The sequence below is a fragment of the Camelus ferus genome, chromosome 1, assembly GCF_009834535.1.
Source record: "Camelus ferus isolate YT-003-E chromosome 1, BCGSAC_Cfer_1.0, whole genome shotgun sequence".
NCBI lineage: Eukaryota > Metazoa > Chordata > Mammalia > Artiodactyla > Camelidae > Camelus > Camelus ferus.
The window spans coordinates 78,739,182-78,764,160 of NC_045696.1; the positions used below are offsets into that span (position 1 = coordinate 78,739,182).

At 36.1% G+C, this 24,979-nt stretch overlaps 1 protein-coding gene across 5 annotated transcripts in view; it reads right to left on the minus strand.

Moving 5' to 3' along the window:
* The window catches only part of NAALADL2 (N-acetylated alpha-linked acidic dipeptidase like 2), a 1,180,690-nt gene extending 1,164,175 nt beyond the window's left edge, over positions 1 to 16,515 (minus strand). For 3 of the 5 annotated variants that reach the window (XM_032484093.1, XM_032484072.1, XM_032484082.1), the window contains exons 1-2: positions 15,945 to 16,352; positions 3,451 to 3,499 (exon numbers count right to left, since the gene is read on the minus strand). The gene's annotated coding sequence lies outside the window, so the exon portion shown is untranslated. The other 2 variants (XM_032484091.1, XM_032484056.1) reach the window with 1 other exon arrangement.
* Between the last annotated feature and the right edge of the window lie 8,464 nt (positions 16,516 to 24,979).

Genomic DNA, 24,979 nt, shown 5'->3' on the forward strand with positions numbered 1-24,979 from the left:
AATAAAAAATAAATTATACATAAAAAATCAATACTTAATTCATACAGCTATCACTATTAAGTATCAGTGTAAAACACTTCATTTTGCATGTAACTGTGGTAAAATGCTTTATACTAGAAAAAAAAATAAACTCTATGGTGAATGAGTAGTATTTCATTCCTTACACTCTATTTAGCATCTCTGAGCATATTCTCTAAAGTATATTTATGGCTCTCAGGCTGCATAAGGACATCCAGTTGAAGTTCATACTAGTTTAATGAAAGGAACAAATATATACTTTACTTTTCACAATCACAGTACGTCCATCGCAACTAAGCTGAGGCTATCATACCGGTCACAGAGAGCAAGAAGTTTCTCAAATTTCAAGGAATATGGAGGGAGAAATTCTAGGAATTAGCTAGTATGTAATTGAGGGAATGGAAGAAGAAAAGGAAACTGTAATCTTTTAAGAAGAATTTTTTCAATAAGCTTCCTCAGTTGAAGAGAAATTTGCATTAATTTAAAGAGCAAATATTTACAGAAACAACTTAAATGGCCAACAACAGAGAAATAGATTTATTATGGCCAAGTCAGATGATGTACCATGCAGTGGTCAATAATTACACTTACAAAGTTTAAAATAATATTTAAAATACTCTATATACATTATATTGAAAAAGCAGGATGTTAAAATATCTAGTATGATCTCAAAAATATGAGGAAAAATAAAACAGAAAAAAATCAGAAAAAAATGCTAAGATTTTAACACTGGGTAGTTAATTATAGGTGACTTTATTTTTCTATTTCTTTATACATTTCTAGATTTTCTAAATGTTCTGCAATAATTCTGTATTATTTTTATCATTAGAAAAAATGTTTAAAACATAAAATGTTTGATTTTCCAAAGAAAGTATTCTCTGTAAGTCAATTTGAAACTAATACAACAAATCAGATTTTAAATAGCTGTACAGTTGATACTGCACTTAAACAACATGGGTTTGAACTGTGTGAGTCCACATACACATGGATTTTTTTTCCATGAATACATAATACAGTACTACATAATCTTCAGTTGATTGATTCCACAAATGCAGTACCATGCATGTGGAGGCCCAATTGTAAAGTTAAAAGTGGAATTTCAACTTCAGGGGCAGGAGAAGGGTGTGTGCCCCTAACTCCCAAGCTGCTCAAGGCTCTCCTGTACTCACCTTTCAGAAAGTAACACAGAAAGTAAAAAGTTTTATATACATGATCTGTATCACTTGGATTTTTCTATCCAAACTTCTTCAACTAGGAATAAATGCTAAATGTTTCCATTTTTCCTACACAGTTTTTATACATGAACAAAAAACGCTAACCAAACACAAAACTGATCTTTGAATTATTTCTCTTCCTGATCCAAGAGGAAAATATTTTTAGGGTTTATATGATATGGAGAATAAAAAAATCAAAAATAGCTCTTACTATGCTTTATTCTGTATGTTTGACTCCAGATGCCATGACTCTTAACGTACCCTGGCATATCCTTATTTGTTCAAGATTATTTATGGGTGTTATTGGTCGGGGAAGGGGGAACTGTTTTGGGTTTTGTCTTGTTTTTTCGTTTTGCTTTAGCAGCATGCATTCATTTTCCTATAAAGACAGATCATCTGGAAAGCAGGTTTCAGTTTTTCAATCTTAGTAATGTTGCCAGTGTCCCATTAACATGCTAAGGCAACTTGCCAAAAAATTAAATAATTTTTTCATATCACTTCATAATTACAGAGAACATACAATATAATATGCAGGTGGTTTAGAAAACGTGAATCAAAGGCAAGATTGCTGTCATTAGGAGCTCTAATACCACTTTGTAAAGCTTCAGTTGAATCCCATTTCGAAGACTATATCCAAGAGAAGAAACCATCTTTGAAGCTTACAGTGGTACATTTCACTTGATGAACCTAAAGCTCTTTAAAAATCAGCATTTTAAATTCCCATTTTGAGTGTAAAGCATTCAGTGAATCTATAATTGGGCTGAGATGACCTAATGAATCCAGCACAGACGCTGAGAGTTCCAAGTAAGCATTCTTCCAAGTCACTGTCCACTGCATGTTTTTCAGTGTTAAACTTATTTAACACCAATCCTGAGAAAGCCAACTAAACAGTCTTCATTTTCATTTTCCCCAAGTCCCTAGTTTCCTCAAATCTGACATCTCCTCCATTTTAAAACACACTTGTCTCTTAGCATCTCTCTCATCCCAGGCATCTAGTCCCTCGTGTCTCCCAGGGTTCTATTATAAGAGGCCTCACATGGGCCTTTTCTCCCTAAAGAGCACTGCAGATTCTGGATGAGCATCTCGCAAAACAAACAAACTATATATATATACAGAACACACACACATATATATGAGAGGATTGATATAGGGTTATCAACTTATCAATAATACTGTTCCTCAAAAGAGTAGGACAGACAAGATTATAGAATAAAAGAGAGCGGGAAAACTCACTGCATAACCCTTATTTTCTCATTCTGTCAAAGACCAGTGGAAACTTCATAAAAACCTTGGGAACCACATCCTTCCAACCTCTCTCCCCTCACTATCTTGCCCATCCCCCAGGTTTTTCTCTGCCCGGGAAGAATACTGGCTTGCTACTCTGATCATCTTTGTAGCCCTCTAAAAGATAACAGAGCTGTGAAGAAAACATTAAGTAAATTAGGAAGCAATCCTGAGTAGTTTAGTAGCTCCACCAGAACAATGTGAAATAAAGAAGAAAAAATGCATTGAAAGTGCATCTGCACATTTTAATAAAAGAAAAAATGGGAAAGCCACTACTTACAACAAAGTTAAAAAAAAAATACATGGATTTGGATAGTGGCAAAGATTTGGATTGTAAGGCAAAAAGAACACCAATTGCTAGTCCCAGCTTGGTCTCATTTGAGTCAGACCTATATGAGTTTGAGCAAGTCATTTAATACTTCTTTGTAACTGAAAAGGGCTAAACTAGGTTATCTCTTAAAGTAACTAATTATACCTCTAAGAATAAGAATAATGTTCTCTAGAGAATAAATTAAATGTAAAAATAGTGTTAACTTTTGTATCCCAACATTGTGTTTCCTTGTTTTACTTTTATTAGTTATATATTCCAAAAAGGATGTGATGTGGGTTCCAAGGAAGGACACATAAAATGAGACTATTATAACAAGAAACTGATGCTCTAAAAATATTATACTTCTTTATTCAAGTTTTTCAACTTCATTTTTCATACTCACATGTTCACTATCAGTAGAAGAAACAAAGAGTGAACTGAAAATGGAGTAGCTAAGTAAACTTTTGAAAAAGCTAATTCTAAATATGTCATAAGCTACTGCTACCTAATAATATTAGCATCAAACCATCATCTCTCTAGTCTAATAAAATATAAATCAGAGTCTCGGATAAAGACATAGTTTTGTGAATTAAAAAACACACACAAGACAAAACACTGTCTTACCTTCCAGGGATTGTTTTATTTCCTCATCCCTCCAAGTACAACAAAAGCTCTGTGAAAGGCAAATCAAGATATACTTCAGTTTCTCTCAGCAAAGAACAGCTTTCAGTGTTTATTGAACTTAACTGAATTCTAGGCCCAAATGGTCTAGTCATCTATTATCACTATAAAAATTCCTTATTTCCTAGATCTGTCCAAAACCATGTTTCAGACCATGTATCTCAATATTTCTTTTGGGGGAAAAGCCTGACCAGGTTGATTTTTCTATTTCTCTACTTTTCCTCATGCCATCCCTACCGTGCAGCATAACTTGGTGCCATTAAGTGTCCCAAGAAGTGAACATGGACCCAGTAGATGGCATTCTGGAGACCAACATGTGACCCATTTATAATTAAGTTCAGCTGCAATTCTGTTATTGACCCTCACTCATTCCTGTTTAGCTCCACCTGCTTAATACAAGTCTTGGAACATCTTTTATACTTTCAAGGCTTCTGCTTCTTTACTCATAAAATTCTTATCTATTTACATCAAGTGTCTTTGGGGACTATCTCAAAACAGACTTCCCCGTAGGACCCTAAGAGTCATCATCCTCCTCATTCCTGCCCAGCTTACCCACCCTCTCCCAAACACACACACACACCCACAAAATGTGTCTGCTAATCTCCTTTGTAATCTTGAAAAGGGGCAACATCTGGCTTTACTGGATATTAGAGTTTCAGGTAAAGTAAATCTTCACTTTCTATTAATCTATATTTTCCTTTCAGTACATCAGCTTGCTTAAGCAGCAAAAGGCAGTGAAGTGATAAAATGAAGTTGTATCTTCAACCCCTAATCACACCTGATGTGAGCCTAGGCAACTTCTGTGTGCCTGGCAAGGCTAGGTATAGAGCACACTTATGAGTCTATAATCTATTTGGGGAAGAATATCTTCTCATGGGAGGTGCAGGTGGAATTTGGGAGTAGCTTTGGTTTGGGCTATTATGTTACAGCACATTAGAGAGTACTTAGCTTGTCTCATGAAGAGAAATTCATTTAGTAAGTTTAATAAGAGAAATTCATTTAATAAGTACATTCTGGGCACCATAATGACAGGCGAGTAAGGAGGCAAAGATTTAAAGACATTGTCTGCTCATATGACAAAAAAACATGGAGGAGAGAGAATGAATATACATTGAAAATGATGCTAATAAAAGCAGCCATGTATACAGGGGAATACGAGGCCACAGTGGAGGGAGTGTGACTGGCTCTAGAGGAAAGGGTTGGGGACATTCACAAAAAAGATATATTACTGGCTATATGGGCATTTATATAAGGGAGAAATACATTCCAGGAAGAGTGTCCACATGTGTGGAAAGATGAAAGATAAAAGGCAGGTTACTTATATCACAAACATGAAAAAAAAAAAAAAAAGCATGTTTAGGATCTTATCCTATCAGAAGATGAGGATGGAGTCTTTAATGGAGGCCAGATTATAATGGGCCTTGTTCAGAGTATAGTGGGCTAAGAAGTTTAGGTTCATCTCACAGGCAGTGAGGGGCCACCAGGGACTCTTAAGCAGAGGAGTGATGGTATTAAATGATCAGATATCAAACACCTACTGGTAGATGGTGACTTGTAAAATCTTCCCAGTCTTTCACCACCAAGGAAATCCCCTCAGTAATTTTTCTTTGGGAAAGAAAAGCCCCTTATTGTTTGGCAAAGAAAACAGGATGAAATGGTTTGATCCTAACCCATATCTGATCTTTTCCAGGTCCCCTTCCTCATGTGTGTGGAGAATGAGAAAATGGTGAAAAGAAAAGAAATTACATTTTATTACGTATTAGGTACCAGGAAACATGCCAGGTGCTTCACACACATTATTATCAGATTTAACTCCAGCCTTCTAAGGTAGGTAAAATTATTCCCATTTTAGAAAGGAAAAAGTAGAGGCCAAGCAAGTTGTCAGAAATCAGAGTAATAGAATACCTAGGTGAAAAACTAGGATTTAAACCCAGACTCAACTAACTTCAAAGATACTCAAGTAGGATAATGTAGCTTCTCCATATGCCACCTTAATTTATTCTTACAATAATCATTTTATAAATAAATAACTTAAAATTCTGAAAGGTGGTCATACATATAAGTGGGTCAAGGAGGAGATGAGATGCAAAAGATAGACAAGGCAAACGTCCTAGAAACATTTTTAACTGCTTAAAGGTGAGCTACTGAAACACAGATACCAAACTAACAAGACCTTCCTTAATCCTTCCACTATCCTTAGCGTTGCATTAGTGAACAATGTTTATTGGTTACAATGCTATTTTTGTCTATATTAAAGTGAAAGAATAGCTATGTAGACAAAAACGTATGTTATGAAAATGTGTAAAGATTTCTTTTCACTACCCCCCAAAATATGTAAACCAAAAAGAAGACATGAGAAATAGAGCAATTCTTTAAATAATCAGGGAGACAGAAACTAATATAATGGTAAGTCCTTTTTTAAAATCAAACATTAATTTACAGGTTTTGTAACTACTTTGTCCTACACACATTGTGACGGGTTTTTTTGGTCATAAAAATGCTTAGAGGAGTTCAAATTGGATACATACTAAGAAAATGACTAAATTATAATACAAACATATCAAATTTCTATTATGTAGTTTTTTGCTTGCTTTAAAATTGAATTCTTGGTAACAATGATATGAAATATCACACAATTAGATTTTTATATTTGATACTGAACAAATAAGAGAACAGCTGCTTTTTTTTATAGATATATACCAGGCAGCAATGAAGTGAAGAGCAACTTTCTCCATTCAAGGGGAGAACTGGTCATGATGAGTCACCTGAATCTCACTAATGTCACTGTAGCTATATTGGCAATAAATTAAACCCTCAGTACTAGCAGATTCCATACTAACATTCTCAAATTGAGGTTGATACAGAGGTTAGAGAGAGATGGCAGCATACCATGTTATTCTTCGTAAAAGTAAAAACCAAGCCACCCTTCCTTTCTGTACATACACAATATCATTTTTTAAATTAACTTTAAAAATGTTCAATATTTAATAACCATTAAAATCGATTTTTTTCATTCTGAGTGAAAATAAGGATATAGAGGAAAATTACATCATTTTCACTGGTAGAACAGGATAAAATATATTTAACAAGATGAACATCCTCATTCTCTGCCTTGTCCTTTCTATGCACTCAACTCAAAGTTAGTAAAGCAAATGAAAAATATATATATATATATACATACATATATATTGCTGTCTTCACCTTGGAAAATTAAGATGGAACATAATGAAGATGAAAATGATCTGGACCTAACGTTTAAATATCACTACAATAATAATATTATGAGGATTATTCAGATAGCACAGTAAAAACTTAGGAGACAGGAATTCTTTCTTTTCTTCAGATAACCTAAAAAGAATGGGAAAGGACTAATGGAGAAGCAGCTATTACTAATTAGAGCACAAAGTTTCAATACTATCTCCCAAACTCCAAAAAACACTTTATTGCTTGTAGAGCTGGAAGATAGCTATTTCATATATTCAAGATCACAAATTTTCAAATGATGAAGCTACTAAAACTATTATCTATGAAAACTGTGCTTTAACAATACATTTACACTGTTCATATGACAATATGTGAGAATAAAATCCTAGATCATAATTGCTGGAAATACTTCTGAGGAAATCTATCAAGAAGGATATCTGAGGCCCTAGTAACAGAATAATTATCCTCATATGATATTGACTAAACAAAATAAGAAAGTGAGTGATCTTGATGTAATTGTAGATATCAATACCTGTAAAACCAAGCATGGCACAATGTCATTTAACAGCACTTTTGATAATGCTGAAATGTTATTTTCCTCCAACTCTGGGTTCCTCAGAAAGATACAAGATTGTTTGAGTACTTAAAACCTTCAACAAGATTCCTCTTTCTATTTGCTCCCCCATTTTTTTTTTAAGTCCTGTCTGGACAATTCCAGCACACATGCAAGAATCAGTCATAGCGATGGAACCATATGACATCACCAGGGCCTTACCTTCAGGCACATGAATGGAATATCTAACCTCCCAAAACAAGTTTTTGAAGAAAACTTGAGTTTGAGCCTTCCAAAAAGTCTTTCACAAATAATTTTATCTGTTAAAACCATTTTGACTATTGAAGCCTTCCTGCAGTATAATAATATTGCATCTTTTTCTTACGTAGCCCAAAATACAAAACAATCTAGCATTTGTATAAAAATATCTCAAAAATTAGAAGAAAGAAAGTGACTGATTCCTTTACTAGATTAAATATCCCTGACTTTTTTTAGTATCTCTTTTGCAGGGCACTGTAAGAGGGATCTTTGTGGTGATAAAATAGTTCTGTATCTTGCTAGTGGTGGTAACTGCATGAATCTACATGAGGTAAAATGACACAGAACTATACGCACAAGTTGCACCAATGGCCACTTTCTGTTTTGATTTCATACTCTAGCTGTATAAGATATAACCAATGCGTGAACTGGGTAAAGGGAATGCACTATCTGCACTATTTTTGCAAATTCTTGAGTATCCATAGTTTCAAGATAAAAAGTAAAAAAAAAAGCGGGGGGTGGGGGAAGCTTCTCACAGAAATCATAATATCTCAATGCCAAGATTATAGGAGGAAAACTATAAGATTAAAGAGGAAAATCATTCTTGTAAATCTAAAAGATCAGTATGTGTAAATATCAGAAAAGCAAGTAAACCAAAGCAGGTGGAAAACGGTTATAATCTGAGTATTAGATAGGACTGCATATAAGCTTACTCTGAATATAAGCTTAATGGGACTAAACATGATGGGAATATGACAACAAAATTACCTATCTGCATGTCAACCTGTGTTCTTTCCTGGGGTCTGAAAACATATTCTATAGAGACTTACCACAAGCAAGAAATTATTTTGAAGTCTTGAATTTTATTTTAAAAAGTGTGTATTTTGCGCTGGATGCCATATTCACATTCTTTTATAATTTTAAACATTTACCAGCTAAGTGACTTAACTACTTTCTCCAAAATTTTTTTTTTTTTTTTTTTTTTTTTTTAGTATATTTGACATTCCAAGAAGACAGCCATGTTTATCCAAGTCTTCCAACATAGTTCAGAGTACCCCAGTTAGGAATCATATGCTTATTTTCCAGCTTCAGGGTGGTGACTAACAAATCATTTAGGCTAGCCTATTGTACGGCAGCCACTAGACTACCTTGGCGACGAGGCTATTCTTCAGAAAATTCTTAGAAGACGGATAACTGCTAGCCCTCTATGATTTCAGCTATGGTTTACTGGAAAAGGACTTATCCTAAGAGCCATGAACCTCCTTTAAACAGAGCCTTCCTGGGAAATATCACTCCCACACTGTTTCGTCTCAACAAGAAGCAGTGAAGCCTTGAGGTATTTGCATAAACATACACACCTAAGACTAGGCTTCCTGCATAATTAGCAGCTATTTTGCTTGAAAATACCTGGTTTTTAAAGTTTTCTAGGAATTTAGCAAAATTAAACTTAGGAAAAGGGTCCAGACTACAAGCCTTTGTAAGTTGTTCCCAATCAGATTCATACCACTTAAGAATGTCGAATAAGGGATGTTTTTTATCACCTAAATGTAATTAAAAATTTGAAACTGACTTCTACGACCAGCATTTCATGAAAGTGTTACAATGCACCAGAAGGTGTTTACTTAAGTTTGAGCACACTGTGAGAGTTCTGAAGCCTAGTAGGGAATATGTTTCAGGTTTAGTTCAGAAAAGCTGAATGGTCGCCATTGGGAGCTGACTAGTCTGTAAGTGCTTTTTACAACCAGAAGATGCCCCAAGAAGTTGTGGAATCACTGAGTAGTGTGTTAAATTAAAAATAAAAAAAATTTTAAAACCTCTACTATTTTACAGAGCAAGTATGATTTGTTTAAAAAGTGTTTCTGCTTTATGTTTTTTTTTCCCTCCAGTAAATGTAAAAAGATAAGGAGACCCAAAGTACATTTAGGAATATATTATTTGAGGTTATTTTACTACCGATAATAATTGGACTCAATGCACAGAAGTGAACACAGCCTATGTAGAGTTATAAATTTACCAACAGATAAGGCTGGACATAATAAATATAATAAATAATATTATATAATAAAGTTTTAAAACTGAATAAGTTCATTAATAATTTTCTACGAGAAGACTGTAAAAAAGCAAAAAGTCACCTGTAATATAGAAAATATTTATGTATGGCATTGTACACAATGGAAAAGTCAAAAAGTATAGAATTTTCATTATCTGTTCTTAAAAGGATTCATAACTCTTCTAACCTTTTTCATGACTAAACATCTAAAAAATAAAATATCTGTAATATACTTCTAACCAAACTTTGGTAATTAATAATGAGAGCAAATCCCATTATGATTAAAACCCAACTTTTTAAAAATTGAAATCACACTTATAAACCAGTTGTTGGGGGAAATTATGCTAGCTCAAAATACAAGGTTTCTATGAAAGATAAATCACCTTTCTTATCCGAACTGCTCAGATCAAAATGTCAAAACAATTAAATTACAATTTTGTCTGACATCAACATTCCATGCAGCAGTGCAAAACAGACAACCCTGATTTCAGGCATACTGTTTGCTTTTAACTGGCAAACAAATTGAGCAATGAATCAAACTTTACTAAAGAAACCATGAGGCATACTGCCAGATCACAGAGGTCAAGGAATTCATCAAGACTCACTTTCTATACAACTGTATGCATTTGTCTAAGGGAGAAAAAAAAATCATCCATTCTCTCATCAAATACAACAATACACTAACATAAGGACAGATATTTCACTGCCTCCACATCAAATATGACCACAAATCACACATAAAATGAATCATATTGTTTTTATAGTTATACGGGCATGCTTATATTCTTGTATATACATATCTGTACATGTGTCCATGTGTATAGAGAGAAAAAAGGGAGCTTAAATTCTTGTCCTTACAAGCCTAGTTCCTCCATGCCACTATCTCATCTACATCTTTGAATGTACCATGTAAAAAAATACACCATGATATTTTTGAGTTGTAAGAAGCCCTGCAATGATCTTGAGCTACCTCTTCACTTTTCATTTAAAAAAAAAAGAAAAGAAAGAAAGAAAGAAAAAGAACAAAAGAACTGGGACTAGAACTCTGGGCCTGAGACCCCTAATCTTTTGTGTCAGTCATGTCATACACTAAAGATATGGACTCCTGAGAACTGGTAAATACTGTGGGAAGAAACAACACAATAAGCTCCTATTGATATCATTTTATATCTACTTACTTTTTAAGCAAAACGTTCTGCTTTCAAAAATCCACTGAGGCTTCATGAGAAAAAAATGATGCACCAGATTTTTCTATCCAGGCATATCTGGATTTCATACACTATTCAACTGTAATGCACATTTAGGATTAGTCAGCATCCTAAAACCTTTACATTTATAATCACCCTACAGAACAAGTGCAAATCATTGACTTATGAATTTTCATTCTCTGGTTGACTAAATTCTTTTTCACATTTTTTCATATAATTTTTCTATGTATCTAAAGAGAATGCATCATTATAATTAAGGATATGAATGCTGTAACAGGACTGCCTCACTCCACTACTTACTACCATGTAACCTTGGGCAAGTTAACTCAACCACCTTATGCCTTAGTTTCATTTGCAGAAATAACAGAACTCACATGATAGGGTTTTGGTGCAGATTAAATGAGTTAGCACATGCAAACCAAAACAACAGCGCTGGCTGTTAGTAAATGCTCAAAAGATATTACCTATTATTACTAATTTTTAGTCAGCTAATAGATTAACATATTGGAACTAAAAGAATATCAGAGATCACGTAGGACAGGACTTGGCAAGCATTTTGTAAAGGGCCTGACAATAAATATTTTCGGCTTCTCCAGCCATACAGTCTCTGCCTCAACTACAAAACTCTATGGCAAACACAGACACAGACAATAAACTGAGGGATGCAGTTGTGTTCCAATAATACCCTACTTATAAATACAGGTAGCAGGCTGAATGTGGCCTGAGGCCAATGTCTACAGCCTCCTCATGTAGAAAACAACCACACTCTACCGAGAAAGTGAAGAACAGAGAGATGAATTGAGTAACAGAAAGTCAGCCAGCAAGCCACTGGCAGGTACAGAATTAGAAGCAAGAACTCCACAATTAATTCAGTTCAATGTTCTTTCTACCTTTCCATATAGGACAAGCTCCATGACATCTTCCTTTGCTGATCTACAAACAGAAACAATCTCTCCCTTTTCTACTCTCCCACAACATACAAGATCAGCAGAAAATCAAGAGATTTTGAAGGGAGATGAGTACACTAGGGTTCATCATCCTATTCGCTCTACTTTTAAGTGTCTGATAATTTCCACAATAAACTAAAAAAAAAAAAAAAAAACTCTCAAAGCACCCAGTACTCTTCACATGGCATTTATCAATTCTCTCAAAACATCTGTGTATGTTCTTTTCTTTTTTTCTCTCCCAGAAATGGTAATTTGAAGGCAGGGATCATGTCATTTGCATCTTGGTATCACCATCTCCTGCCAAGACCTCACACAAAACCCTATTTCATAATTACAATTCAATAAACAAGTGGTTCCTAAACAACTGAAGGAAAGGCATCTCAAACAAGGTACTACTTACAACTGCAAAATTCTCTCCATCTTGTCAAATGGCTCTGTATCTACAAGCAATGTTGTCAAAATGTCCTTTACCTACCCCCAATTTGTTGCCAATCTGGTCTTCATTATATCATTTTCAAAATCCAACTGAAATCTATTTTTAGCTAACATAATACCACCTCTCTACAAGTAGATTCAAGAGCAACAACACTGTTTTCTATTAAATCACACTTGGTACTTAAAAAGTAAACTGTCTCCTTGATATGGTAATAATGGTCTTAGAACATTACTACAGTTATCCAGCAGCATTGGCCGTAGATTCAATTTTTTTACTCTCCTCATCATAGACTTTCCCAAATGACATGATATAATCTTGCTTATTTTATTTACTTCTTCACCTCTAACTTTATAATCTCAACTTCCTTTCCAAGTCTTCTCCCAAACAGAACTCAAGGCAAAAATTCCCCCCTTTTCTTTCCTCAACAAAACACAAAGTTCTTTGCTTCAAGAAATTCTCAGAATCTCAAAGTATTTTCTCACCAAGTATATCTCAGATCAAATAGGAAAAGAGGTAAAAGTTCCTACAGATTTCTCATCCACTATATGCCACACGACACAGTAAGAGAAGGAATCCAAAGAGAACCACCACACAACCCCACCTGCATCTGTGTCCACACAGTCTCTCTTCTCTTATTACTATAGATAAATTGCCCATAACCATAGAAACAGATAACCTCTCCTGTTGCATCCTCCCAAACACACTTAAGAATACTATTCCTCCATCTCTTCTGCACTGTCAATTTTCCACCTCCATTGGCTCTTTCTCACAAAAATATCAATATCCCATGGTTTTGTACATCTTTTAAAACTCTTTACAGAACATAGCCCTCCAATTAATGATCTATTTCTCTCCCTTTCTTTTCAATAAAAATCTTCAAGGGATGTACTCTATCACCCTCTTTAATGTCTCTTTTTCTACTACTCTGTCAAACATTCCAAACAAGCCTTCACCACCTACAGCTCCATGGAAACTGATACCTTCAAGGTCATCAGTGATTTCCTTGGCTAAATCAATTCTCAATCCTCATCTTTAAAATAGCTGACAAGCCCCTTACTTCTTCAAACACTTCCTTCATTTGGCTTCCATGTTTCCACGCTCTCCTACTCTTCCTCTTGCCCAGCATACAGCTCTTTTTCAGAATCTTTTGCTGGTTGCTCCTCACCACATCATGTTGGAGGGCTCCAAGGCTCAGTCCTCGATCCTCTTGTTTTCTAACCCCACATATTTTTGATGGGCTTATCCAGTCTCTATGTATACTGGAGAATCCGAAACACACATCGTTAGCTTGGCCTTCAGACTGCCTGCCTGACATCCCCACTTGGATATTTAAAATGCATCTAACCCTTAACATGTCCAAATCCAAATTCTTAATCCTCACCACCATGTCTTTTTACTGCTGTATCTTCTCTGTCTCAATAATAAGAAGTTTTATCTTTTCAGTTGCTTAACACATTGATCGCCCACTGTGGATCGAGTGCCCCGAGGAAACACAACTCTCCACTCAGATTTGGGTGATGTGGCGATCAACGTTTTAGGCAATTAAGTTGTCCTTAATTTCATTTGCTCTCACACTCTGTATCTAACCTGTCAGCAAATCCCATGGATTGTACTGTCAAAGTACATCCAGAATCTGAACTTTTCACCACCTCCACTTTTACCATCCTGGTCTAAGCTACCATCTCTGTCACATGGTTTATTATAATAGCTCAACTGACACCCTTTTTTCTGCCCTTATCTTTCTTCGATCTGTTCTCAACTCAGTAGCAAGAGTAATGGAATTAAACAGCTCTGTCAGACAGTTCTGATGAAAACACTCCGCAGCTTTCTATATCACTTCTAGTAAAAACCAGAGTTGTTACAATAGCTTACTAGACCATTTATTATTATCTACCCTCTATTTCATTTAAGGCCACATTCCCTTCTTTCCTCCTTCCTCTACTCCATTCCACCCACACTGGCTTCTTTGCTGATCCTTGCACACACGTTTGTAGGGCCTTTGCATTTTCTATTCTTTAAGCCTGGAAAACTCATACTTCAGCTATCATATGGCTCAATCCCTCACCTGCTTCAAGTCTACTGAAATATCCCTTTCTCTGGAGGCCTTCCCTTACAATTCTATCTTGAACTGCTAAACACACACACACACACACACACACACACACACCCCTTCTTGCTATGTTTCTCCACAGCACTCATTACAGGCACACCTCATTTTATTGCAATTCCCTTATTGCACTTCACAGATATTTTTTTTTAACAACTTGAAGGTTTATGGCAACCATATATTGTCAGATGATGATTAGCATTTTGCAGCAATAAAGTATTTTTAATCAAAGTATGTACATTGTTTTTTAGATATAATGCTATTGCACACTTATAGACTACAGTATAGCATAAATGTAATTTTCATATGCATTAAGAAACTAGGAAAAATTCATGTGACTTCCTTCATTGTGATACTCCCTTCATTGTGATGGTCTGGAACCAAATCCACAATATCTGAGGTATTCCTGTATACTATCACCTTACACTTTTCTATGTATTATATATTGTCTCCCTCTACTAGAATGTGCATTCCAAGAAGGCACTACTTTATTCCAGTGCCAAGAACAATGCTTCGCACACATTAAACACTCGATAAATATTTGTTGATTAAAAGAATGAGGAAGTATTTCTATGGGAATCTTTTCATAAGTAATGATTGTATCATTTTACTCTTGTTGGTCCTTTAATAGTCTAAAATACTATTTGTATGGTACCAGGAATACATTAGATCACCCTTACTGAAGAATTACTTTTACATTCCCCAGAAGTCCTGAGATCAGAGATTACTGCCAATTGTAAAGAAAAAACTCTGAGCAGTCTGAGATGAAAGTATTCTTGAAAGATCTCTTCTTTCTATTAAGAATTCGTAGAGGGGGAAATAAAAGAAAACGGGGAAAATCGTACTCAAACATCAAAGCCCAGTTTAAAAGCCAACCCTTTCATTAATCCTTTCCTCCCTCATTCACCCAGAGCAGTCTGTACCACCATCCCAGTGCTCACCAGGTTATGTAATCTCCTGGATATGTAATCTCTGGAAGACAGGAACTGGATCACTTTTCTCTCTTAACCAGTCACCAGTCACCCATGATTGGCATTCAAAGAATTATTACTGGATCGAGTTGAATGGAATAAATGCTGTAGGAACCTGTGACGTAACTGCTTGTTAAAACGCAGTCCAGTAACACCATTATCTAGGTATCTACGGTCGATTGCAGACAAACCTGTGTCCTCTATTCTGCATGGCCGAGACAGTAGGACACACAGCCCAATAACTTAGTCACATGTACAGGTCCAGAATCCATTACTCTACTCCTCAGGATGTGCAAGCCATAGTAAGCAAATATTAACTGATAAGGACGATAGAAAAGTAAAGGATGCTGTATCTTCTTCTAACAGTGCGGGATAAAAGTAGACAGACACTAATAGATGAGACACCCAATACAGAGGAAAACTGAAAAAAAAATACTAATAATTTTTAAAATGTGGAAAAAGAAGGGGGCGGACAAGAGGGTGGAGAAACATGGCAGAAGACCTCAGGTCAAACGTGGAAGTAAGCGAGACACTAGAGTAGAAATCAGCGCAAGCGTTGGTCACAGGCTGCTCTTTCAACAGCCCCTCATCAGCTTCCTCGAGCAAGCCTTCCTGCGCGTCCTCCGGGACGGCATTCCACGCGCGGGGGCGTCCCTCCAGGCGAGCCACCCTCAAGCAGGGTCTGCAGCGCCGCGGTCTTTACCTGCGTCCCGTCAGGACGCCCGGGCGACCGGCCCGGCGGGCGTGTGTGCAGGTGTGAACGTGTCAGACGCAGGCGCTCGGGAGCTGCGGGGCCGTGCTCTTCGACAGCCGGCTTCGGGAGGTGGGCGGGGGCCTCGAGGCGGGGGGCCGGGGCTGCTCAGGCCGGCGGGTGCCCGGGGGCGGCTGGAGCCGGGGGCCCCGCGCGCGGCCCCACCAGGTCTCCGCCGCCCGAGCTCCCCTCAGCCTCGGGGATTCGACGCCCCGGTTGGCGCCCCGGGACCCGCGCAGGGGTGCGGCCTCAGCCGCAGTCGGGGCGGGAGGACGAGAGCGAGAGCCGGACCTCTGGGCCGAGGCCGCGCCGCCTCAGAGCGCCCAGCTGGTTTTGGCAAAACTTTGGAAACAGAGGGACTCGGATTACCTGAGCGGCGCGGGCGCGGGCGCGGGCTCGTCTGCGGTACGGCTGCCGGGCGCGGGCCGGGTTTTCAGCAGCCGTAAAGCGGGAGGAGCGCGCGAGCCCTCGCCCCCGAGCGGCGGCCCCGGCGCCTCCGCCGCGAGCGTCAGCCGCTTGGCAAGGAGCGGGCTGGGCTGAGTCATAATAAAAGACACGTTTGCCGAGCGAAGTGGGAAGGGGGACTCGAGAAGCCGTGGTAAAAGGCGACAGGCTGAGTATAGGGAAGGTTTTGTTGTTTTTTAAAGCGGGCAAAACTGGAAAACTTGCCCCATGATGGGAAAAAGATGAGCTTCTTTCATTATATTTTACAAATTCTTTTCTGTACCTAGTAAGAGTTTTTAAAAATTATTTTTTAAGTGCTTTCGCCTCCAGAATCAGGTGGCTGTGTATAGCGCTGAGCCTCCTCGCTTCCAGCTTGAGGGCCTTATTGCGCTTGTTATTTGAGGCCGTGTCTTTGTCTGTGGAGCAGAATAAAGGCACCTCCGTCGGGAGAGAGAGCGCCGGGAGGGTACTTGGCGTTGTGCCTGCAGTCTGCACTTCCTAAAGCTTAATTATTATGACTTAAAAATAAAGGGGGGGGGGGGGTAAGTGAAGAGGGATCTTAGGTGAACAGCTTTAAAAGTAAGAAGACAAAAATAAAACAAGGTGTTGTTTTTTTTCAAGAGTTAAATGAGACTTGTATCTGAATGGAAGATAAGAAACAGGAACCTCTTAGAAACAAATGAGGCCAAGAGATGTAGCTGAGATGAGAGAGAAAAAAAGAGAAGGGGAAAGGGATAAAGGGGAAAGGAAAGGGGGTGAGGGGAAAAGGGAGAAGGGGAGGAAGGGGAGAGGAAAGGGGAGGAGGGGAACTAGGCTCAGTGGCCAGAAAGCTGAAGCTTCACAGACGGGGAGGAAGCGTATGTTTAATCGCTATTGAGAAAATCATGACAAACTCCCTTTGCTGAGAGAGGTTTTTAAAAAAAAAAAAAAATTTAAGCAGATAAACAACTGTTTTAAATGAGCCCCAAATGAGGAGCCTTTGCTCCAATGAATGAGATTTGGCAGTTCTGCAAAAAGAGGAAATTCTTCCCTGTACCTGCATCTTAGAGGGGTGAGTCATCAAACCATAGCAAAAATTAGTGGGCTGGATTCCTGAAAGGCACGCCAGATGGATGCATTCTGCTTAGTTTTAATAACTGTATGATGGTCCCTCTGTACTGTCAATTTTAGAAGAAAGGAAGCTGAATAAAGATCTGAGGAGTGAACTTGAAAATAAAAGCCAAACTGGTTACTTAATATATGAGTATCCACCCACAATGAGCATACAGCTAAAGATTCCAAAACAAATGACCATTTCTCCCATTTTCCTTCTCCTTCCCCTTTGTTTCTGCTGTCACTGTATTTCTATCTGCTTTTGTTGTATTATTTTTATACAATGGGACTGCCTAGGGGAAAGGTGGTTTTAATTAATACTAAGGAATGGAAGGAATTTTAGCTAGGCCTCTGTAAGTAGGGTCAAACTTTTTGAAAGAAAGGTTTTTCAGTTGAAGTTTTAATGAGAGCAAGGGTAAATTGGCAGATGTGAAATCACAAGTTGTTTTAGACAAACAAGAAAACAGTAGTAGGACTGGAATGAAAGAATTAAATAGAAATCAGAAACAGTTTTATTCCCTATTTACTGTAAGCACGAAAGGCTAGAGGAAAGTTTTCTCTATCAGATAAAAGAAAATGGGTGCCTTGCTCTACTACCAAGGCTTTCGAATAGAAATTTTTAAAAAAAGAGAAAAAGAAAGGAGAAAAAAGGAAAAAACAAAAACACAAATCAAAATGAAAAACCTCTATCAGATTCTTACAATGATTTGCATTTTCCTAGGAGATCTCCTGCAGGGTAAAAGACTTGAAGGTGCCTCTTTCCATGTAGAAACAAGCAGAATATTTGAGGGGATTAATTTTGGCAGAATTGGGAAAACCCTGCATAGGATAAGAGTACCACTCTCTTTGTTTCAGTTTTGCTCAACTTTCAGGCTTAGGCAAACAGACTATCATTAAACCTTTTATCTCTGTGAAACAGAGATAAAATCTTAAATGGTGTGAAGCCCCTAAACTAAAAGCAAGAAAACAAAACCAAAGCCCAGAAAAATAGAGAAAGAGATTAGGAAGCTTTTGTAAGGGAACCTTTGAACTTTTGGCTGTATTACGAATGCCTGTGACTTACTCTAGAGAAATAGGCAATCCAATCTAAATCTAGGAACCAAGAAGATCAGGTCAGTTCAGATTTTAAAAAACTTACCTTACCTAAAATTTTTGGTCTGAGATAATTCCATTCATTTAAGGTAGAGACAAAAATTCACAACCTGATTTTGTGTGTCCATTAACACCTCAATCACCTGAATTCACTTGAATGTACTTTTTAGTTGAACTTTTGGCATTCTGTAACTAAACCTTGACTCATGGGCTTTTGAACATTTTGTGAATTTATCCAAAAGTAGATTTAGACTAATAAGTATTTGCTTTAAAGCTTTTAAATCCATCATTAATTAATGTTAATAATGTAAAGCATAGAGTGATCTGCTTTTCAAGGCATTTTATGTACATATGTTATAATTAAATCATTTTAATGAGAAGCCCCTGTTACACAACTGACTTTAACCTTAGTATGCTAATATGATTTTTATTTAAGATTGCATATGAAATTATATTGGAAAAGATTGATTGTTTTGACTGCAAAAGACTGTATTGTACTAACTTGAAACATCAATGTGGTGAGGATTTCATGTAACTGAACAATGAACACTATTACAACATTATCTGTTGCTAAATTACTACATAACAGAAACACGAGTTAAACAGGTAGAGAGCCTTAAGAAATTTATAGTTTTCAAAACGAATTTCGGGAATAATAAAGACTGTATCAGAGCTGAAGTGAGATTCTCCAGCCGAATTTGAGCTTTAGCTAAGAACACTATGTTCCAAGATTGCTAGCTAATCCCACTCAAATAGGGAGGACAATCTTAAAGATATAGACCCTTGTTCTTCTCTGTCAGCAATACATATGTATTTATGGACATATTCCATTGTACGTATTTTAGAAGAGTTCTACGTGAAACTGTTCAAATCTAAAATTCAGCACTCTGGTCTCTTTAGACAGTTGAAATAGGTTGAAGAACTTGATGGTTTTGTTTCTTGAATAATGTCGCAACTAGAAATTTCAGGTAATTAAATTTTTCATTGGAAAAATAAACAACTGTAGGAAATAGGCATTCTCCAACATTTCTGACGGGAGTATATAAACTGTCATACCCCTCTACAGAGAGCTATTTGGTAACAATCAAAATTCCAAACAGCAGAATTATATTCCCCTGGAGCCAGCAAATTGCTTTTGGGATTTGATTCTATAGAAATAATGCATGTACAATATTATTTGTTATAATAACAAAAGTTCAGAATAACCTAAAACTCTATCTACAGGAGACTAGTAAAATTATAGTACATTAATACAATAGAATGTACTTTAAATGCAGCTGTTGGGGGGGACTAAACAGAATGAGGAAATTTTCTGTAAACAGTTTTGGGAACTACGACAAGATATATAAAGTGAAAGAAAAACAGTACAGAACAGTGTGTAAAATATAGTACCTTTGTATAAAGAGGAGATATGATTATATTTACTTGCACATGCATGAAGAAATTCTGAAAGGAAACATAAGAAGCTATCTATAGTTACGCATATAAAGGGGAGATCAAATGTACTGATTGGACTGAGGATAGGGTGAAAAAGGGCTTTTCATTACAGACCTTTTTGTTTTCTTTTGGGGAGCCATGTAAATATACTCCGTTTGAAAACTTGTTTAAAAAAAGGAAACAGGTGCCAAATACCTTCCATGATGTGTAAAAAAGATAAAGTAGGAAAAGTTATTTTGAAATTGAATAATGTCCCTGTCATAATCCCCAAAGTACTGAAATTTACTGTTAAGAATTCCTGCTAACTAAACTATGAATTCTATTTACATCTGTTTTGACCATAAAGGCCTGTACTATTTTAAAATATCAGATAAACCTTCACACACAAATAAAATTTGTATTCATTTCTCCCTAAGAATTTTTAAATTCCCAGTAATAGAGAAATTAATGCATAAAGTACAGTATATTTTATGCTAATAGACCATCCAGAGTTTCTACAATTTCTTGTTCTTTTGCTGAAAATTAGTATAGTGGCAAGTACTAATATTTTAATTCTATAATGCCTGAGGTCCAATCTCTGTCCCCTCCATGGAGGAGCCATGGGATGAAAAGAGCCTGGGACCTTAACGTTCTCCTTGGAGGAGAGCTACCCCAGGAGCCACTGGATCCAGAACTTCCACTTTGGACCTCGTGTATGAGAAGTAAACTTTTATTGCATTAAGCCACTGACATTTTGGTGTTATTTGTAAGAGCTTTTAGCCTATTTTGACTAATTCAAGCAAGAAATTTCCTTTCAACAAGAAATAAAATAATTTTAAAGATCCACGAAAGAATTAAGGGCTTAATTCTTATTCACAAAAACTTCATTTTTTTTTAACATATAATATTAAGAAACACATACTTCTGTATGTGATCTATGAATTAAGTTTTCTATCTTCATTTGGAAATGATTTTCCATGTCTGAAATAATGAGTATATTTTATAAAAGTTTTATTACTATTGCTGTTTATTATTACTATCACTATTATTACTATTACCATTGATTGATTTTTTCCAAATATCAATATTTCAAGAAGTACAAAGGGTTTCTTTCTCTTTATCTGACTAAACGATATGTTTCATTGAAGAGTCAGAGAAGGGCTATACATGAAATCAGAATTTTAATTATTGAAAAAAGTTAAACTCAAGTTCTTTATCACTATTCCTTTTTCCTCTAATGCAGAGTATACTTTGCTTCTTTCCTTATTATATCTCTGGTATTCTCAAATGGTTTATTAACTAAAAGAATAACTGTATGATTCCCAGTTTTCTTTATCATGTTATAAACCCTTTAAAAATATGATCACATCTTGAAAATTCATTTTTTACAAAAATTACTGATACATGGCTAGATTATGAGGTGGAAAAGAGACTTGAGAATTTCTCTTTTCCTGTTCTGTTAATATACCAAATAAGAAAAAAATATTAAGTGGTGTGTGCAGCCCAAGCTTTGTCTATTGGATGGATGGCTTACCATGAATGTCTGTGAGACTTTTCCATACTAGAGCATGTCTTAAATAACTGTAGGAAAACAGCCCTAAATATAATTTACAGTCTTTTTTAAAATATAAATAAAATGATTATCTAATGATTTAAAAAGAAGAAGACTACTAGAATGCAGAATGGTTTTAATAATTTAATGTCTTGTATAGGTAAGACAAAATAACTCATCTCAAATATTATGTAACACTTCCCCTCCAGCTTTCTTAAAATAGTATATATATTTGAGGTTTCATCACTTTCATGATTTTTCCATTAAGTATACTATTGTATCTACTGATACAATTTTTATATTTTCCATACTAGCATTCCAATCTATGGACACATACTACTTTTTTTCTCCCTAGCCTTATATTCTTGCCTTTGGGAAAATGGTTCTCTCCACTCCAAATAAATTTTATAAAACTATTTAGAAAAAGGCCCTGCCACCACCACTAGAGGCAAATTTTTGATCCAAAAACACCAATTATAAATTCTTAAGGGACAGAGAGTTGCAATTCTCTGTATAGTTATATAGGCTCTGGACCTAGCTGCTGAGGGCAACTCCCTCGCTTCACAGAAAATTTCTAGAGAAAAGCAGAGCCAAGGCAGGATGTGTTCTGATGACACTGCATTAGCCCTAGTCTGTGTCCACACCCTTGAGCCCCCTAAGCACGTGAGCCGCGTATACATTGTTTTCCTTAAGCTGGTTTAAGTTGGATTTCTGTTATTTGCAACCGAGAGTCCAGAAATTAAAGCTTTCACTTTGCACCCTTTTACTCCTTATTTCTTCGTGCTTTCTAGTTTATATTTTAGAGTATTTAATAATGCAAAGAAGGTTAACACAAAAAGAAATGTAGTAATTTGCAATCGAAATTTGACATTCTCAAAAAACCTAGGAGGTGGAATATTTTTGTTAATTCCAGCATAGGAAAGGGTGGAACCAAATCATCATTAAGTATTAAAAACCAATGTTGGGTGTGCTCATTGCTACTGGAGTGTCATCAGTTCTAGGCCTTTGCAGCATACAGTTCTGATTCTAGTCTAGTACCATTTGTATCATGATTCATTATAGCCTTCCTTGCCTACCAGTTCCCTCCCACTCTAGCATTCTAACCTCTTAAATAAAGCATAATTCATAATTTATTTTATTAAGGTATTTGATTTTATATTTGTTAGCTCTTCTTGTTTTCTCTTGATATGAATATAATTATATAAATTGATGTTTGCTTTATCAATATGCATATATAGTGTATATAATAGTTTCAAAATAATGATATCAATATTTGAAATACCAAAATGATGATACCAACACTGCTATTCACAAGAGTACTGCATACAATTTCAGTATGCTTTTGGTTTCATTTTTGTTTGTTTGTTTTCCTTAGGATATACCCACTAGGCATATAGAGTCAAAATATTGTATTTTAAAGTTATTTGGACTAATTTCTTGTCCATGACGTTATGGAACCAACCAGATATACACTTAAAACTTGACTTGTTTCAATTTGTTTTCAAATTTGGGGCATGGTTTGTTCTATCATTCTGATTTATTATTTTTTCCAAAATATATGTATGATATTTACATAATTCTGAATTCAAAACTAGCTTCCATCCTGGGCTGTTTCTCCTGTTCTCTCTTTCTATGTACAGGTAAAACATTTTTATTCAGTTTTTTGCCTTACATTATTACGGATTTGGGGGTTGAACTCAGGTAGTTTAGTTCCTTAGTCCATGTTCTTAAACAAAATGATAGATTGAAACTGTCGCATCAGAAATTACCAAATCTTTTTTTTAATTGGGGGGTGGAGAGGTGATTGAAGTTGAAAATTGCATATATTTTTACCTAATTCTTAAAATGTAAACTTGGAAAATATCATTCCAGGTCCCTTCATAAGTTCCACCCCCTACCTGCACCTCCCAAATTCAAAACCACCAGGCAGCAACTAAAAGCCTCTTTTATGGCTTTTTATGTTGTTCCAAAGGCTTACAGCTTTAACCCAGATACCTACTTTATAGAATCATAGCATGCAAGCTTTGCAGATATTCTTTTGAAGTTTGCATTTATAAGCCTTTGTGTACCAGCCTCTGTAAATTTCCATGTGACCTGTCTGAACTTCTTGAAGACAGAGTGTGAACAAACATTACAAGCTTTTTGTGAAAGAGAATGTAGGCTCCATATAAAAGATTTTTCCTAAATCCCATTATATCTCCTTTAACCGTCCCTGTTCATTCTCACAAAGTTTCACTATTCTAGGTTACTAGCACATCTCTCTCCTCTTCTGCTTTGCTTCACTCTTGTCTTCTTAACTCTGAGTTTCTGAAAAATTCCATTCAGTTCACAAGGTCCACTGGGCATAATAAAAGCTTGCTAAGGTTGTGGAATAGGTTTAGACAAGAAAAGCACCAAAGACAGGCTTGTTAGCCACTTTCTAATCACTCGTTGTTCCTTATAAATGCCCCTGGGGAGTCCTCAGTTTATCCAGTTACACTTAAAATTTTTTCATGACTCTTGACCTTGAAATTCCTCTTCTGGGTACCTAGCCCAATGGAATAATTCCAACTTGTGCAAAAAATTATCCACGAAGACGATTATTGCAAAGATTACAAAATAATGAAAGTTTATTACTACCCATGTCCAACAAGAAGACGGTGATTAAATGATAGTATTTGTTTATATGAGGCTATTAAGGATTAGTTGTATTATACTGTAAAGACAAGCATTTTAATAACATAAAAACTATTAAGATGTGCTGCTAAGTGATAAAGTTAAATAAAGTAATATCAGTATTAATCTGAAGAAAATATGTCAAAATTTTTACAATATTCAAAAAACTATTAATGATAAACAGCACTAATTTCTCTATTCTCCAAAGTTTCACAAATGAGGATATATTATTTTTATTAGTAATACACACACACACCAACCATAGGTATAAGTCTGAGCTGGATGCTCTAGCTTTTTATGTCTATAAGAGAGAGACCCGAAGGACAAGAGTCCACAGAGAAAAGATGGGGCTTATAGAGTATTATAGTTTCAAGATGTGGCTTCGAAGAAGGACTCTTTCCAAATGAAGGCAGACAAAGTCAAGATCTGGAAAAAATCATGAGAGAATGCAACTGACATCTGGCCTTATGGTAGCTGGGATATAAGAGAAAGCACAGCCCATACTGGAGAATGTGACAGTGAACTTGGAGTTTTCAGTGGAAAATTAAGTTTACAGTAAGGTAGCACTTCTTAAACTGCAGTCATTTATGATTTTTTGCTATTTCTACTTTCTATATTTACTATTTTTCCTCAATATTCTTCTTTAAATCAACTCACCAGCTCCCTCCTTTTTTTTTTTTTTTTAATATAAGGGCTTCCTTCAATTTTAACTAGATAATATTTATGCAAAGATGAC